General features: G+C 39.6%; 1 long non-coding RNA gene across 3 annotated transcripts in view; it reads right to left on the bottom strand.

Annotated features, from left to right (window-relative positions):
- Positions 1–19,108, bottom strand: part of LOC144050782 (uncharacterized) — an 89,431-nt gene extending 70,323 nt beyond the window's left edge. For 2 of the 3 annotated variants that reach the window (XR_013293929.1, XR_013293927.1), the window contains exons 1-2: positions 18,847–19,108; positions 18,465–18,588 (exon numbers count right to left, since the gene is read on the bottom strand). This is a non-coding gene — a long non-coding RNA (uncharacterized LOC144050782). The remainder of the gene's footprint in view (positions 1–18,464; positions 18,589–18,846) is intronic. The other variant, XR_013293928.1, reaches the window with a different exon arrangement.
- Positions 19,109–19,435: the final 327 nt, after the last annotated feature.

Here is a 19,435-nt window from a genome sequence, read left to right as displayed (position 1 = left end):
TCTGACTGGATTTATACTGTCATCTGGGGGCCCCAAAACACCAAAATAACCATCCTCCCGCCCCCTTTCGCCTCACTTTATTTGCTACTGTTCAACATGAACGTAATATCAAAATGTCTTGTCCTGGGCAGGACATCCAATCGCTTTATTACGTTGAGCATGTTAAGAAGTACGGTATAGTGCTTATTATAGTGGATTCTGTACATGTTTTTGTAACTATTAAAAAAGTCTTTCACCTACTGTTTTTCTCTCACCAAACTGTTCCTCTCTCTCTTGTTCCCAGAGGCATGTGAACCACAGCCAGGGTTTTTTATCAGCAGGCCTTCCCAGGAGAGGAGGCTACAGGAAGTTGTACGATGATAAAACTGGGCCATTAGTTGTCCAGCACTGGACCTCAGGGTTCATTATCCCTTTCCTCCAATCTAACTGTGACCGTATCACAACATAATCCTCAACACACACCCATGACATGGCTTGATTTACACCAAATTATTATGTTCATTTCAACTCACATGGCAATAAGAAAATTGAAGAAGTCGAAGTAAAAATAGTGCTATAGTGACCGACTTCAAATTTTACAAGCGTGTAGGAGGTTGAACGCACACTTAATCCTCAACAGCATTAAGCTATTACTCAGCATTTCAGAGAGTAGAGCGTGTGGGCGTGAGGATTGAGGAAGGATGTCAACAGCTGCCTACAAGCTGACGTCACAGCCTTGAACGCCACTGATGGAGCGGCCCAAGAATAGTACACAAAATCACGGAGCTGTGGCCCTGGAATAGCAGATAATTATTTGGCAGAGACGGTCTCATGAAAGTGATGACAGCTGATAGAAAGAGCAGCTGGATACAGAAGCGACAACTCGATGCTATTTAGCGCCCAAGTACAGACAACAGAAGGACAGCAGGAACTGACATGAGAGGAGACAATTATTTTCTGTATTGGTGAGCAGAAAATACGTTTTAGCCATTCATTTTAGAAGTCATGGTTAGTCGAAGGGGAGACAAGTGAGGACAAGCCACAGCAAAACAGGCCAAAATACAGATATCACTTTTTTTTAAGATTTAAAATTAAATCTAAAATGTCAAAGTGTGATGATGATTCACTGCCATTGGTTGTCAAAAAATCATTTGAAGTATTTGTATTAGTTTAAAAAAAAAATCCACTTTTATTAACAAGAGTATGAAAACTTAGGGAAAAAAATTATTGGACATTTAGAACAGCTCTAAAAATGTTGATTAATCGTGAGTTAACTATTGAAGTCATGCAATTATTTACAATTAAAAAATGGAATCACTTGACGCGATTTAAAAAAAAAAGAAGAAGAAAAGATTATGAAAAATTAGGGGCGTCAGGCGATTACAAAATTTTTATCGCAATTAATCGCATGACTTCACTAGTTAACTCACGATTAATCACAAATTTTATATCTGTTCTAAATGTACAATAAAAAAAATCTAGGTTTTCATACTCTTGTTAACAAAAGTGGAAAAATATGTTAAACTAATAGAAATAGTTCAAATGAATTTTTGACGTCTATAGCCGTCAATGGCAGGGAATGAGTTAACATTAACATTTTCTGTGATGATGGACCTTGTTCATGAGTATTTCCATGTAAAAAAAAAAAGAAAAAAAAAAGAAGGCATTCTTAAACGTCATACTTTGCTACAAAGAAAACACATTTTCACCAGCAAAGACTCCACTTGTTCGAACCAAGCCTCAGTTGAGCAAATGGAGCCAGTAAAATGTGTTTTGTTGCTGCAGACATTCCTTTGCCAATCCAGAGAGAGCAGTCAAAATGACCCTGATGCTCCGAGGACAACAACAACCGGCCCTAATCCCCCCTTCATCGTCTCTCCAGTTTCCTTATCTGGTCTCCACTCAATTACCCTGCGTTACAGAGGCTATTGGAAGCTTGCTGGAGGTTGAACTGGGAGGAGGTTCAAGCTGCTGAAGGCCCTTTAACCATTCCAAAACAGAGATACCTTCAGTCGCGCACTTTTAATTACACGCGCACTTTTGTTCCCTAAGCGTCATATTAATTTATGATCAGATAAGGTCAACTCGTGTTCATGTTTTTCAATGTCAGAAAAGTCTTAACTCATTCACTGCCATTGACAGCTAAAGACTTAAAAAAAAAAAATGGAACTATTACTTTTAGTTTAAAAAAAATTCTATTATTGTTAACAAGTGTATGAAAACCTATAATTTATTTGTACATTTAGATCAGATATAACATTTGTGATTAATCATGAGTTAACTAGTGAAGTCATGCGATTAATTAAGATTACAAATTTTATCCGCCTGATGCCCCTAATTTTTAATAATCTTTTCTAAATATATATATTTTTTTAATTGATGTACTTTTTTTATTTTTAATTATCTTTTCTTTTCTTTTTTATCGTAATTAATTATGACTTCACTCGTTAACTCACAATTAATCACAAATGTTATATCTGTTCTAATACAATAAAAAAAAAAAATCGAGGTTTTTATACTCTTGTTAACAAAAGTGGGAAAAAATGTTAAACTAGGAGAAATAGTTCAAATGATTTTTTGACGTCTATAGCCGTCAATGGCAGTGAATGAGTTAAAGAGTTTGGCCACAATGTACCTCGTGAACAATAAATTTTCGCAAAATGTTCCTTGTCAGTGTTGTTTTAGACATTTTAAAATCTCCCTTTATTGTTCATTCCTCTATGAAGATGACTTTCTCGTTTCATGTAAATAGCCAACTTCTTGTGCTGGGCCAATGCCAAGCACGGCCTTCATTACATTGACAGATACGGACGAAGCTAAAGGGAGGCTAGTTGTTGAGTCTAGACACGTTTTGTTACATATCTAGGATGGCCAGATGTCTCGTTTTGAGCCTTGGGTCCCGCGTCCCGGCGGATTTCGCCAACCTCATTGTTTTGTCGTTAGATTATGCAGGTAGCGATTCAGATAGCGATTCATACAATAAACTCATTCATGGGGAATTTAACAGTTCAAATCATTCCTATATACTTCCAAATTCATGTTTGTGTTCTCATTCAGATCTAATCGGTAGCAGGTGACTTCCTGCTTTCGCATCTAAGAATCATGGGAAATGTAGCCCTGCTATCCATTGCGGTTGCAACGCAACGCAAACTGAGCTTTCTAGCAGTATATTTCCAGTATTACAATACGAGACCGGCGCGAGGTAAACGGCCCATCCAGCTTGCAATAGCTCCCGGGACCGAGCCAAAAAGGTTGGCTAATGTTGAGTGCATTGACTTGTTTAGCGCTGTTGAACTATCAACCAAGTTAAACGTCAACCAAGACGCCCCCTATTTAATGAACACATTTTACTTAAATTGAAATGTTTTCATATGACTTTAAAAGTGAATAATTGAGATGAATTGCAAAGCCTCTAATTATTGTGATTAAATAAGTCACACCACCAATAAACTAGTGATTATGCAACAACATTGTTTTCTAGAATTGCAGAATGTTTGATGATGCTAACCACAACTCGACTATGATTCTCTTGACCTCTTTCAGTGAAATCATAAAAGTTGAGGAGCTGCTGCTCGATTTGATACATTCTATTTGCAATGATAAGGTGCCATTGTGGTGAATGGAACAGGGAGGACTGCACAAGCTGTCTTGTCTCTGGTTTCCCTCCTTTTAAGGCAGCACTGGTGTGGGAGCTCTGTTCCGCACCGCGGCAATGGCAAATTAGCAGGATTGCTCAAATTTCCAACGAGACGCTGAGCAGGAATATTTAAATGTATTTTAATGGATAGAAATGAGTCCAGAAGTTGCTTTTCAGACTTTCCTATTTTACACAAAAAAAGTTTGGATTTTCAAATATATTTGAATTTTCTAAAAGGTTTTTACATGAATTGATATTTCACTATGAAAGAATGGGCACACATTTTAAGCTTGACATCCACTTACACAAATAATGTAATTTACATAAATAAGTGGAAATACTGATTCTGCAAAGTTTCGGCCACCATTGAAAAATACAAAATGCCGATAATAAAGTCTCTGAAGACATTAGAGCGCTCCTTAAAGGGACAGTTACGCCGCAATGATAATGACAATTAATGTTAGTATAGTGTCTTCAATTAAAGAGAGAAAAATAGTGACTTATTATTATTTATCCACTTATTACACACTGTAGTAATGCAATCAGTTTGTGTGAGATGCCAAAATCACATACATCCAATGGCAAAAAAATGGCATAAGACATCAGAGTTTGATTCTTCTGCTCCATTTTCATGACGACTGAGTGATTCTGATGAGGACACCAAATGAACCACAAAGTGATATTGACACAAATACCAACAACATTGTCAAAATTACCCCCCCCCTACCCCCAAAATGCTCCAAAGCCAGTCCAATGAACCCGATTCTTGAGATATCATCCCTACCTTTGGTTTCACAGCAGAGCTCCATCCTGATACAAATTGATTTGTTCACCTCTTGACCTTCTTCCCCACAGTCATGACAGCGCAAGTCTGACTTGGCGAGATTGTCATGTGATCCATCATCCACACTTTATCTCCCTGTCAACGCCGGGCTGCTTTCAAGAGCTATCACACCCTCGGTGACAGCATCTCCTCACCTGTCTATCCATCAGACTCGAGACGTATCGCAGCATGTTTATCAGTAATTAGGGCGGGAGGGGATACAGACTGAAACCAGCTGTGTAAGAAAGACCGCTGAAGGACTTAGTCCACTGACATAAGCTCTGATGATGACACTGAGTTAATTCGACTTTTTTGGTCTTATAATCAAGTGAAACTGGAGTGATTTGCACATTGGAAGTTTTTGGGTCCAAAGCAGATGGAAGTGTTGCAGGAATCAACAAAAAGCCGCCAAGCAGCTAACCAAGTATGACAGCTCAATTTACTACAGCAGAAAACGTGTTGCATTTCATTGTGAAAAGTTGTTAACACTATCCGATATACGCTTGTTAATTAAAAGGTACTAACAGTAATAGTACAGTACAATACCTTAAGGCGTGAGCTAAGTGCTAACACACTACAGTCAGTATGTTGATTTGATTGTAACAAGAAAAAAAAAACTGGGATTTTTCTGGCATTTGCTCAATGGCCAGATAATTTTTTCACACTTGGTATGATGTCTCACTACAGTGAAATCTACAAGGTCAAAAAAAATAAATAATTCCCCTTCAGGACACTGGAAACAATTTTCCCCGATGGAAATAATTGGCAGGGAGGAGGGAGGGAAAAACTGTCACAGCCATAAAACCATTATTAGCCAACTCCTTATTAACTACATGTAACATTTTAGCATTCTTACTGCAGACACAACTTTAAACAGGACATCAAAACATTAGTTGGCTTTAAATGATAACAATTGATGATGCGTACTTTCAATAATCACATAAAAATGTACTTAGCATTAAAGTTTATTGCAAAAATATTTTTCAAGATTAATGCATATTAACTGATTATTGTTGTTTATGTTGCCTTGTTTAATGATTAAACAAACCCATGTAAATATCAATATGTTGTACTCACCAACATTTTTTAAATTAAGAGTGGCTGTAAATAATTATTTTCATAGAACTGTAGATTAAAATGATTTCTTTTTCAATTTAATTTATTTTGATTCAGTTTCTGGTTTAGTACATAACATTTGTCAGAAAAAAAGGGGGGGGGGACGATTATTGTTTTCAGAAAGTGAAATTAGATGTTTGTCACCTTAAATAAGAAATAAGAACTATTTATAATAATATAAATTACATAGTTTTGAGAGGCTAAAATCTGAGGATTTGGACACATTTAAGTTGAATAATAGCTCTAAATTTAATCGTTAATCAAAATATCAATAGCAATGTATGTATGTATATATAAATGAGAGAGAGAGAGAGAGAGAGAGAGAAATAATTATAAAAATGAAACATTTTCAAGGCGGTAAATTAAAAAGAAAAAAGAAAAAGATTGAATTACTGTGATTTGGTTGTGTTCAGAATCACATTTAAAACTCATTTTAAATTGGAGTCAGCACATGCCTGCCACTATTTAGAGTATCTCTGATCAACACTAATTAAAGTTCAGATGTTTAAGTAGAGATTTTTAGCACGGGTGTGAAAACTTTTCACATCCTCTGTAGCTAACATTACTGTCACCATGCTACATACATACACTGTGGTGGAAACAAACCACACTATGGAAATCAACATGAATGCACCAGTTGTTAGCTCCTATTGGTGGAAGGCTACTAAATTCGACATGAATGCTGTTGATTAGTGTGTACATGCATGTTTGCATGTGGCTCTCATATGCATGTGTGCAGAAATTTGAAGATCTCTCATGATCTTCATGTGTGTTCCACGTGTTCCAACCACATTTATGCAAATATTTAGAGCGGGTGTAAAAGGCTCTTGATCTCCCGGCACTGTTTACTCTCTTGTTCTCTCTCAGTCAGACTTTTTTTTGAGTCGGGGGCAGAAAAAGAGCAAGCAAGGAGAGAGCTTACGATGAGAAGTGAGAGGCGGGCTGAGGGGGGGCTTTCAGCGTGATGGATGACTTGTCATTTTACAGAAATCAAAAGCCTGATCTACCAGTTTCTTATTTGGCAAAAGCCCACCATGCAGTGGTGGAGTGAGGCCCGTTGGGCTAATTGTGGAGTCATTTGACATCTGCTGACATCTGAAAACGTATTAGCTACCTCTGCGGGAGAGAGCGAGAGAGCGAAAGAGAGAGAGAGAACGAGAGAGTGAGAGAGAGAGAGAGAAAGACAGGGGCGAGGGCGGTCGTAATCATCCCCTGCCTGATTTCTAAATGCCGCTTTGGGTGTGCACGCCGCTGCAATGAGAAGGAAAACACGGATCCCGTTACAGAACAAAGTATCACATTTGTGGTCTTTGTCATCAGCGTGTGCTGCAGTTTGATCAATGGCCTTTGTGTGGTGATAACATGAAGTAATGTGTTACGGAAACTAATGAGCGCTGCTGCTGGGTGGCCTGCAGGACACCCCACTCATACACACATTCACAATCACACACTAAACCTTCGCACACACACACACACACTCACACTATTTTCACACACATTCACACTCCCATATGCACACACACACACACTCGACCAGGGTTGGCGGCCCTTGGGCTGCACTCGAATGGCCCCTTGATCAATTTTATATAATAATAATAATAAAAACAAACATTTTTTAGACAACCCCCCCATCTTCGAAAAAAAAAACCTGATAAATATACAATATTCAATACCACTTTTTTTCATATTGAGACCAGTATGAAAACTCAACGCTTTAGTAGTCACCGATGCCAGGTACCGATACCACTGGTACTTTTAATAAATAAAGAAAGAACAACGACATAGCATTTTTAAAAGGCCTATATATTCCAATTAAGCATTTGTCATTAAAATTGTATGGAATTAATGACAATTTTCTGTTCTTATAACTTATAACTCATTTCTGATCGTAATTTCCTGATCGTAAAATGACCACAAGAGGGCAGCTGATACTGGTGTTGGTGGTCATTCCAAGTACCGATACCGTAATTATACTAAGGCTTAGTATTGGTCTGATGCCGATACATGGTATTGCCAACCCTATTACATTTCTGTTTTTCATGAAAAATGTGGAGTAAATTGGGTAGAAAAAAAACTCAGAAAAAAAAGGGGTGGGGGGGACAAAAATCTGAAAATTATTGGAAAATTTTGAGAATTCCCATCAGATGACTGTTTAAGTTGTAATATCACCACTCACCACTAGTTGTCAGACATAGCTTAGCTGCCCTACATGAGTAGACCAAATATTTTTTTATGGATTTGGAATGATATGCAGGACTGAACAGTGCCTCAATAATATTAATATTTAAAGTTGTTTTTTGTGAGGGAAAAAAAATGCACTAATTTTTTTAATGTTTCAACATGTCCCCAGCTGAGTCCTTCACCTCAATACCTCCACATTCCTTCCAGTGTAAAGGCTTCTGTTGTCTGAATATGGTCGGAATCAGCGCTAGCGGCTGGATTCCTCTCCTGTGTGCTGGCAAAAGTTGTGGAAGAGGCCTTAAGATCATTAGTGGGGCTGGCATGGGAGTTTGAAAGAGATTTGCTGAACACGCCACTATTATCCAGTAAGAACGAACACAGCTTTTCCCTGAAACTAATTACGCTGCTAGTTTGATCCTCTTTTCTAAAAAGGCAGCTGTCAAAATAGTTCATATATCACTGGCTAGGCAGGAGGGACATGTTCCAATTCTCCGTCCGTACGTGATTGCTGACCCTGGTGTGTTGGACATTTATGCGACTGCCATCATATCTTACAAAACTTTACTAACCGCCTAATTGGTGAGCCGTCAAGCCAAATAATAAGTAAATGCAACAAACAGAAGCAAAAATCTGCTGGCAAAAGCTGAAGAGCAACGCAAGGAAGAGGGAAGATTTTAAAAAAAAGTTGTCCTCTCCATGCACCACCGCATGACATCACAGCACTCCCAGCTTCCATTAGTGCCTAATAAATGAAGGCCTAACAAGGCGGAGTGGGTGGGAAATATAGGAGCAGGGAATGGGGGTGCCGCCACCTCATGCCTCTGTCAACTCCATCAAGAACACTTGAAGGCGAGGGGGTAGTGAGAGCGTCGAGACGTTTGGAGCAAAGCAAGGGTGGAAGGAGGCTAAAAAAACCTCTCGGCCCATTAGAGAAATCAGGCCGGGACTCTAAAAACACCCTGAGAGCAAGAGAGGCCGAGTGGCCCTGATGTAAACATACGGTGGGTGGCAGCCCCCGAGCGCTCTGACAGCCCACGGCGGCCATGATGGATCTGCCGAGTTATCTCATTTTCCACTGTTTTAATTAGAGGCCGGGCTATGAGCCTCAGCAGCTGGTTCTGCTGCACTGACTCCTGTGGCCTGACACGGAAAAATGTCCAACGACATGGCGGCCAAGTTCAGCCTGACCACCGAGAAGCCATCCGAAACACTATTTGCAGGTTGCAATTTTTAATCACTATCATGGGATGTTCTGATACACTGAAACCGCTAATGTTGAGTAGTCTTGTTGTCAAGCGACTTGGATTTTAACTTAAATATTTGGGTGCTATCAGAGGTCAAACTCCCATCTCATTATCAAAATCCATGTTCACACTCCGATCAATTTCTTTCTTTCTTTTGCCCCATTGCTTGAAATAAATGGTTGTGCATCACATTTTGCGGGTTTAAAATGTGCATTTTTACCACATTAAATAGCAAAACTGAGAATCAAACGTTGAGACAACCATCAAAAGAAAGCCAATGAAGAACCACCGAGACGAGACGAAAAAGCTCTGCTGGGCTTACATTGGAGGCCGAGAGAAGCTCTGTGCTACTTACGCACAAGCAGCTCACTAGCGACAGCTTCGGCAGGCTACTAGTGTGCCTAAACACGTTGCAGAGTCGCTCCTAACTCAGTAATCATCGCCTGCATGGCGGCGAAGAAGCGACATTTATGACAAGTGTCATACTCACAAAGGAATGCCGAGAAAAGACGGAGAAGCAATGCTAAATGCTAAGCTAACCTAAGATTGGCACCGTAATTAAGTGCTTGTGTGATTGATTAGACGTTTCACCTAAGGTTGGCTGGAACTTTGAATAGCAAAATTGCAGGAAAATTGAGTCTATGGACTCTGGAATAAAAATCATACTCGCTGAATTGAACCCAAAAAAGGAATGAAATAACTTTCATTACGATGAACATCAGCAAGCATGAGTTTTAAAGTACATTAAAATTGTATGAAATATTTATAATTTATCAGTAATATTATTTGTTAATTACACTACATTTTTAATCAATTCAGCTTTGCTTCTGTAAAATAAAATAATGTGTGCTGCCATACACAATGTGGATTTAAGAAATAAAAACAGTTGATTCTACAATAAAAGAAAAATAGTTCATTCATTATGTCATCTTCTTTTTATTGGTTAATAAAACCCTTGCTTCAGTTCCTGGGATTAACCTGCAAAAAAAAAAAGATAGACAAAAGAAAAGAAAAATAAATAAAATTACTCCACAAAGTTAAAAGGTTGCTCTTGAAATTAAATAATGGATTTGCAAAACTTTTTTCGAGCCTTGTTGCCCATATATGTACCAGATTTTAACATCAAGGTAAACAGTACAATTCCACCTTTTTTCAAATCCATCCTCATTTTGTGTGTCAATTTAAATGGGATTTGAATCTATTTGATAAGACTGCAGTCAGGACACTTGTACGTCATCAAAAGATAACAAATGTCACAATTGTTCGACAAAACAGACAAAAAGCAATGGAGGGCAAAAGAGCAAAAAACAATCAGTGGCAAAAAGAAGATAAAACATTATAAGGGGGTACTGGTTAGCTGAAGCACAAAATCCTTGAAATCGCCACAAATGCATCAGGACTAAGAACTCCAAAAGGGGCCATATTTACTTTCGTCAACGCACTGCACCACATGGTATTGTATTTTGTGTGTGCGTCATTGTCAATGGGGCTTCGCCACTCAACACTCCTTGAGTGTGGTGCTTGTGGGCTGATGACTAAACCTTTAGGTGAGACATTTTGAAAACGTTTTCAATAATTTTGGTTGAACAATTGTTGCCTTGTCTATCCATTCTATTAGATGATTTTACATTAATGCCAAGATTTTACTCAAGTAAATATCTGTTATATGCTTTTTAGAAAATAATAGAAGTAGAAGTAGCGAAAAGTGATTAATTGTGATGAATTATGTGAAATTTTGGGATTAATTAGTTTAAAAAATGTAATAGCTGGAACAGCACTGGGAATATTCAATGAATGTTTGAAAAAAAAAAGACATCTGGAAAAAATCTAAAATTTCTATTGGGAATATATGTTAACAATGCATACATATACAATCAGTTATGTGGTTTAACAGATTAAAGAATATACAAAAGGGAATTTAAACGTTGAGTTGTATGTTGAAAAGCGTTTTAAATGTCTGTTTCTTTTTTTAACAGAATAAAAAAAAAACATGAATGATTTAATACCTTTCTAAATAAATATCACCAAAATTGGTAGCAAAGCTAGCATAGCATAGCTGTGGAGCTCTTCATTTGTCTAATCCAGATCCTAAGTGATCGCCTTGGTCAATAGAACTTGCTTTAAACTAACGCTACATGTTTCTGTGTGAAAGCGAAGGCGTAAGCTCAATAAGTCTTAGGAGGTCATGAAGATGCGACTGTTGAGTGTGCTGACGTTTCTGTGAGACTGCTAAGTCGTGAACCGTTTGACCTGCGCAGGTGGGTGTCGTTGGACAAAGCATGTGCTGCCTCCTTGAGACATGTTTGTACACATGATGAGTTAGTGTGAGCGCCAACAGGATGTTTGGGGCCTGAACATGTGCCAGAGTGTGTATCAGTGTGTGAGTGGGTGGGCTGCGGGATGAGTTGGGAGATGTGATTGTAACCTAAAAAGTACCAGACTACAGTATACACCTGTTAGCATTAAGGCTTTAATTGAGAGGTTTGAACTCTGTCAGTGTATTAAATGACACCCTTCCATAGGCATTTAATATCCCGTATAACGCAGTTGCAGAAAGAAGAAAATACCCCCCAAAACACTTTGGAATGTCGGAAACGTCAAATAGTTGTCAGAGTAGAGCGTCACTGCGATTCTGTCGTCCTATTCTGCATATTCACTTTTTCCACATTTAACATCGACCGGTTTGAAGGAATGTCGAGTGAGTAATCACGGCGGGGAGCAGGAGGGAGGGAGGCGGATTGCGCCGAACAAGTGAAGAGGTGATGGAGACAATTAAAGTGAGAAGAGATGGAAGGGGAAATAGAGGGGCCTCAGTCTTCGTCGCTGCACTGTGTGCGATCATTTGGGGTTGATTTGGATTAATGCTTTAATTGGGAAACACACACATGCTGCTAACATCTGTCGCCCATAGCTACAGAATAGCGGCCAAGACAAACCGGCGCGACGTCACAATGTCAGAATTGCCTAGTAACAAGAGCGCTCAGACAAAAGCTCTGTGTGAAGAGGAAAATATACTGTATTGGTTTAATGGTAAAACTGTGTGGGCTTAAAACGGAGGAGATTCAACTGGCGCTGTCATCATAGAAATTAAGATCAGTCAAATGGAGAGCATCTCTGTTGAGAGGTTACCAACCACTAAGATCATCAGATCTTGGGCTCTTGAACCGGAAGATTATGGTTTGGGTGTCGTTAAAGAGAGTCTAGTCTTTCTGTCTACTGTGTGATCTAGTGGTAGGTAACAGGGTGTTCCCACCCTATTGTCACAAGCTCATAAAGAACAAGATCACCGATACAAGCGGCTGAAATGAGTTTCCTCCGCAGGGTGTCCGGGATTTCAATTAGGGTGGAAAGCTCGGCCATCTGGGAGTGACTCAGTTGAGCCTCTGTTCCTATGGATTGAGAGAAGCCAGATGAGGTGGCTCGGGCATCAGTGGAGGATTCCTCCTGGACATGGCCCTGGTAAGGGGTTCCAGATCAAAGACCTGATCCTTATATGTGGAAGAAAATGGATGGATGGATAAAGATAAAATCAGACATATATCACCGTCTGTCCACCTGAAGTTTTTTGCCATGACCACAGCCAACTTCCAGAAGATGTTTTTTGGCCCAATAATCGGAGCAGCAAAAACAATCACTCAACTAGCATTAGCTGCTATTGCAAACAGATAAACTGCAAAAACACAAAGTCTTGGTAGTGTTTCTGATGATTATCATGGACACACATTGAATGGTTGTCACATGTAATGATAAACACGGATCTGGCAAATAATGGTCCAGAGCTAGAGCCTATACCAGCTGACTTTGATCAAGAGGCGGGGCACACCATACACTGGTCACCAGCCTACCACAAGAGCCAGATCAATAATTATTATAGTATTTTTTAATTTATTTCCGTCCGTCTTCAATTCCGCTTATCCGGGGTCGGGTCGCGGGCGCAGCAGCTTTAGCAGGGAAGCCCAGACTTCCCTCTCCCCAGCCACTTCACCCAGCTCCTCCGACGGGATCCCAAGGCATTCCCAGGCCAGCCGATTTATTTATTTATTTATTATTTATTTAATTTATTTTTATTTTTTAAATTCTGATCCAAGTTTTTGGTACAAAAACTAGACAATGATCAGTTCATCTCATCACGTTTTTGTTGTTGTTTTTGATTCTATGCAAGTGACGTGTTCCATGTTTCACAGTCAAGGAGATGTCGCTCTCATAAATGACAAATGGACAGAGGAGATCATCGCCAAATTAAATGTAGATTGTCCTCTATGAGACAAGGCAAGAGGATATAGAGTGCGGAAAAGAACAGTCCTGAATCTCAAGACAGCAGTTATATTTGTGTTCATCGTTCCATTATTTACATTTTGATCTTTGAACATTAGCTACCAAAAGAAGAAACTAAGCTCGTGTATTAAGGTAATTGTTTGGAAATCACATGCTTTGCTGTAAATTGCTGTAATCCTAGAACTGATATTGTGTTCAATAGTACAATAATGTTTACTGTATCTGATTACTGCACATATTGTCTGATGGGACCAAATAAAGTGTAGTGTTTGTTGATGGAGTTGAGTGACAGCTAGACTGTATGTTAACAATGTTGCTGTAGAAAAGCCATGAGTGCACACTTTCTGAGGGACAATTGTGAGAAAACACCGCTTTTCAGGTCGGGCAACCTCTGAACAATGTACGTCTACACACCCTGTCTGTGTGACTCAGTGACCCCATGTGCCCCTCTCTTAGCCAGACCGGGTCCATGACACCACTCCAGCCCTGACCCCCATTCATTTGGACTGACCCATCTTATCGGCTCTGCCAGTTTAGGCTGCCGCATACCGTCCTCCTGCTCTCCTTCCCCCACGGCCCCCGCTCACCATCAACCGCACACGTCAATTCTACTTTCCTTCCCCTGCACTGACACGCATGCGAAACCACATGCAGTGGGAAAGAAAAGCGTGCTGACTCGGAGCTCTTGGACGGCGTGCCCCTGTGTCAAGGCCGTACTCGTAGAGCGGGAGGCCAAGAAATCAGGCCTTGTGGAGGGTGATTAATAAAGCCCGGGCTCAGTGAAAGGCCACAACTTGCAGAAGAGCATTCCAGCCAAGCCAGGAGTGACGGCTCACACACACACGCACACACACAGAGAGACTGCCGAGATGACTTTCGTGACTGCTTCCTCGCGTCTCTGTAAAGCTTCACATTCAAGCTACTGCGTTTAATCACATGCTCGCCTGCAACATATCTCAACCTAATTAACATCGAATGGCGCGGTGAGACACAAGCACGCACGCACTCATGAGCAATCTGACCTTTTACTCGCGTATGGCTTAGTAGCAATGCCTGTGAGTTGCAAACAGTTGCTCATGGAGGAGGATACCGCACACAGGGAGCAAACAGAATCGGTAGCAAATCCCACAGGATAATGAGAATTATTTGCAGAAATGACATTTGAGTCCAGATGGAGACAAATTTGAAATGAGGGGGAAACACACACACAGGATGGTGAGAGGAAATTAGTTGCATCAGATGATCTGTTTAAAAATATATATATTAAAAAAAAACAGCAATCAAACTTGTGGCAAAAATTCACCCACAGAGCGAGCAGGCGAAGAACACATTAATGAAGAAACTTTCTGCAGATGTATAGTTGACATTTTCCTGAGTCTGGCTTTGGGGTTTTGGCTAAAGTAAGTGTGAAAATATAACTAAGACAGACAGTCACAGGAAATTGCTCCAGTTCTTTATAAAGAACAGGAGTTGGGATTTGACTAAAATCTCCTTGTTTGACTATTGACAAAAACAACAATTGATTTAAATATTGATACTAACTTTTAAGTAGACCATCAAACATCACACTGAGACATGAAAGACATCTGGGTGGAAACCCAAGACCTTTAAGCGGCCATGAGTGACTCACAGAAAAAACCCCATCTGTGACAGATTTGATTTCAGATGTTTTATTTTTTTTTAATTAAGAAGCACCAATATAAGGAGAAAGTTGTGCAGTATACACATATTCTTTATATATTCAAGAGACTCCAATCGGACATGAAGAAAAGGAAAAAACTTACGTATGTATCATCTGCCGCAAATAGTAAGAGAGGTCAAATATCAAGGTTTCATGTTTTGACAGCTCTGAATATTTAATTTGCATTCTAGTCAAACTAATCTGTTTTAAAATGATGCAAGTGACACTTAGCAGTGGCTATCTTCTCTTAGCATAGAGCTAGAACTAAATAGCTAGGATAACCTTTATCTTTGCACCAAGACTGGCTTTTCTTTTCTTCCTCTGGGTTATAGCTTAGCGGTCAGTAAAATACTGTACATAAAAGCCACAAACATGATCGCACAGTAGACTGCCAAGTCATAAACTCTGTTATGTCAAAACTGAGTCAAAGTGGAAGAGTCCTAAATTGCATTGGTCGTAATTCTACAACCTCCACCACAATCAGTATCGAGAAGAAGCAAATCTTTGGCCAATAAAAAAAATATGTATCAAACATATCAAAACCACAAAACAGCACTTAAAGATACCAAACCAAAAAGATCTTGTGACAAATACTAACATTAGTCATTCTCATATGAAACCATAGCCAAGCTAAAGCTAGCCCACTATTCAAAGTTATTGTTTAACAATTTCCCAACAGCTCTCTAAAGAATTGAAGGGCTGCAGTAATGCCAAAGCTCAATAAGAAACATCCCAAGTTTTTCTGGGAATTCCTGCCTTATCCATTTTTGGACCACATCCTAGTCCCATCACCTACATGTGTCCCTCTTAGTCAATTCGGGAGTTTCTCTGTGACTCAATATATGAGTCATATGTCGGCAGCTGAGTCCAATCACCAAACTAGCACTTTCAGTCACTTAGCGTCCATCCATGGTTTTCTATTCTGCTTATCCTTAACCTGCTCTGGATTGTGAGAGGGCCTACCCCAGTTGACTTTGACCAAACGATGAATGGCGCACTGGCCTCACCAGTGAGATTTTCTTTTTCTTTCTTTCTTTCCTTCTTTCTTTCCTTCTTTCTTTCTTTGCCACAATAGGAGCATCTAGCGTGTGAGCTAATTGGCGTTGGCATCATGCAACAGCAAAACAACTTGCAGTTGTGTTACGTAACCACTCATGTGAACGAAGGTGCTCAAGTTCTTATATTGTGGAGGGGGCTGGGGGGGGGGGGGACTTGTATGTGATGCCAAAGTGCATTACTGAGCCAGGGTTTAACCATGGCCCTAAAAAAACAAAACAGGAAAGCTCAAATGGTGAAAAAAATTTACATTGTCTGGTCGGTGCTGGATTTCACCTTCCTTTCTTTTCTTTGGTCCTTCCTCGGGTCTCCTGACGGCCTCATGACTCTGGATGGAAGTGTTCGGTTTAGGTGAACGGTATGGAATTTGTTTAATAGGTTTTAGGTAAACTAATGAATATACACTCACGCACACACCAAAAAAAATATTATTTTTTTAATTTAAAAAAAGAAAGAGCAATGATGATGACATGTCAAATCGGTAAAATTACCGAATGAACAATACTGAGTTCTCCAAGAAAAAAGAAGAAAAAAAAAACATTTGCATTATCTCCATAATTAAATACTAGATGGTTGTCTGTCTTGATTTGTTTTCAGTAATTATCTTCAAACATGTATACAGGGAGTCCTCAAGTTATGGCAGAGTTCCATTCCTACGCTGGCGATGTAACCTGAATTTCGACTTAAGTTGGATTTCCCCGTTAAAGTCGATATTTACATCAAAATACTTTGACCAGTAATTAAAAAAAAAAAAAAACATATTTGCTCGACCCGGAAGAGTCTGAACCAATATTATGTTTCCGCACGGACATTCATTGCTGACTAACGGCAGAGCGGAGCTTATTCAAACTTAAACACGGAAATGTGACGCGCCTGATGGTGAGCCGACCTGCTGATGGACGTCCGTTGCTGAAGGTAAGAACAACACAACTTTAAATAACTTCACTGTGGGAAATTAACGAAAAAGAAGGTGCTACAGACGAGGCATGGGCGCCGTAAAGTCGAAACGACGTTGGTCTCGTACGACGTAACTCAAGGATTCCCTGTAATGCGTTTAGCAGCAAATCTCTGAATTCGCTTTAAGTCAGTAGCTGTACCGCTACGTCTGCTAGCAGCCTTTACATGTCATTCTAGCTAAAATATTTCTTAACCAAACGAAAACCTGAAAGATCCATCAGGTAAGAGAAGCTAAACAAAGGGTGGGCAAAACCATGGATGCTAAACAGTAACAGGGAATTAAAAACTGGTTTGTCTGGAGTCTAAAAATACGACGTTGCAAACCCAAACAAATGTGCGCCCACAGAGATGCCAGTACCTTTTACATAAGACGTTCCTCTAGTTGAGTGAAGGGTAATGAGTACCCTGAAAGATTCAATGATTCAAAGTAAAGATCACCATACAAACAAAGTCGACAAGATCAAAACAAAGGTCCTTAATGAGAAGTGCGCTGTCAGGTGATACTGAGCGTCTCAACACTACGGAGACGGGAGGTGTCGAGTGTGTTTGTGTTTTCCGAAACGGCAGCCACACCGGTGTTTTCCAGTGTGTACGTGAGTGTTTACACGTGTGTACAGGTCCTTTGAGAGGTTTACATATTGACGGTGTAAGGATAACTTGCAGGGAGAGAAACAGGTGCTTATCTTGTCGGAGCTGTTGTCTTAAACCGACCTTTGACCCCAAAGTTAAGAGCCAATTGAGAAATTAAAACAAGAAATTTGCGCGTCTACCCGCCACTCTCTTCTCCTCTTCCGTTGATTGGAACAAAATCGAGCGAGTGCATGTGGTAAAGGTCAGCTCGATGATGAATCATTTTATAGCAATTTCCGAGAATCCTTCATTGGTGTTCACCAAATGAGAAGCAAAGGGGGGGGGCTAACCCAGAATTGGGGTTTCTGCAGTAATGCGGAGAACGGGTCGGATAAGGGGGAGCGGACAGGAAGAGATCAACGCTGTGTGGGGTCCCGTCTCTTGTGTCGGGCCTATTGATTTTCAGACTTGTTGAAGCAATAACAACCTTGCAATATAACTGTGAAATGCACACAAAAAACATGGTTTGGAAACTGTGTATTTACATACAGCAGTGGTTCTTTTTGTTCCAAATTCTACTAGCACCATAAAATATGTATATATAGCATACTTAAAAACACATCACATTGTTGTGGCATAGCTCAGATATTTTCACTCTGTGTAGGCTCCAAAGTCAAATACACATGCTACATACTTTGGTGTCCAGCTGTGGAAATAAACCCTGTATAGGTATGGATGTGTTAACGCAATACACATTTTAATGTTTAGCAACATTTGAATGACAATGGAAATGAATGTTGGGAAATGATACTTGGAAAAAATAATGTTGGCACTGAAGCCACTAAAGTTGACTCACGCTGGACTGATACATCCAGAATCTACTATCACATTTCTAAACTCAACCATAATGAGCTCAAAGCAATCAAGTGTGTGTAAATGACCTACATTCAGAACTGGAATCCCCTCAGCGTCAAGCGGTGTCCTTAAACCTTCGACGATGACTGCCTTCAAACATAAAGTCCCTCTTTAGAAAGTCAGACCTCTTCACTTTTACAGCACCTTTCTATATCTGGTATAAAAAAAATGACATTGTTCTTGCATTTGAACATATGAAATAAACAGCACTTTTAAAACGGTTTTTATACTTTCTTTTTACAATTGTCCCAATTGTAGTATCAACAATGAAAATCTCTTAGGAGGCTAAATTTACAGTATGTTGGTATGGAATATACTGTATATTGTACGTGAAGTTCACATTTTATTTTCGAATGCCATAAATGTTGCACTATGAAAATATCTATTATGATCTTGCCTAATATTAACTTACCAGTAAGCAATTATTGTTTTGTAGCATAATGGTGTCTTAGTCTACAGAGGTTCCTTTTGCTTCTGCTTCTTCACGTAGATCTGTAAACTTCATCGGTGGCCTCTTATTGCTGCCCTAAAGGATTTGGGCTAAAATTGCTTTGTCAAGGTTAGTCAGGAATAACCTATGCTAAAGGTGGCTTGGTAAAGAAAAGGGAAAAAAAAGAAAAGGAAAGTTCCTCAGCCAAAACGAAGATCTGCAGAGGCCCATTATAAAGCTATGGTGGTCCATTAAGAGCTTTCACTTCCTGTTGCTGCATTTAAAAGTTGCTAACCTGTGTCAACTTTCGGATTTGGTGCCCTCTGCTGGTTGGGAGTATCAGCAGTCACCATTAAATAGAATTAACCCTTTATAAGGCAACTCATTAAGGAGTTTGAATCAACATTTTACATTTTAGAGCTACAAAATTACTTTAGTGCATTAATGGTTCACTTAATGACCCCCCCCCCCCCCCCAAAAAAAAAAAAAAATTGCAATTCATATTAAGAATTTAAGTCAAATCAACTTTATTTATAGAGCACTTTAAAATAATTCAGCAGTGACAAAGCAA

Source organism: Vanacampus margaritifer, chromosome 4 (assembly GCF_051991255.1).
Source record: "Vanacampus margaritifer isolate UIUO_Vmar chromosome 4, RoL_Vmar_1.0, whole genome shotgun sequence".
Lineage (NCBI taxonomy): Eukaryota > Metazoa > Chordata > Actinopteri > Syngnathiformes > Syngnathidae > Vanacampus > Vanacampus margaritifer.
This window is presented reverse-complemented; position numbering and strand designations above follow the sequence as displayed.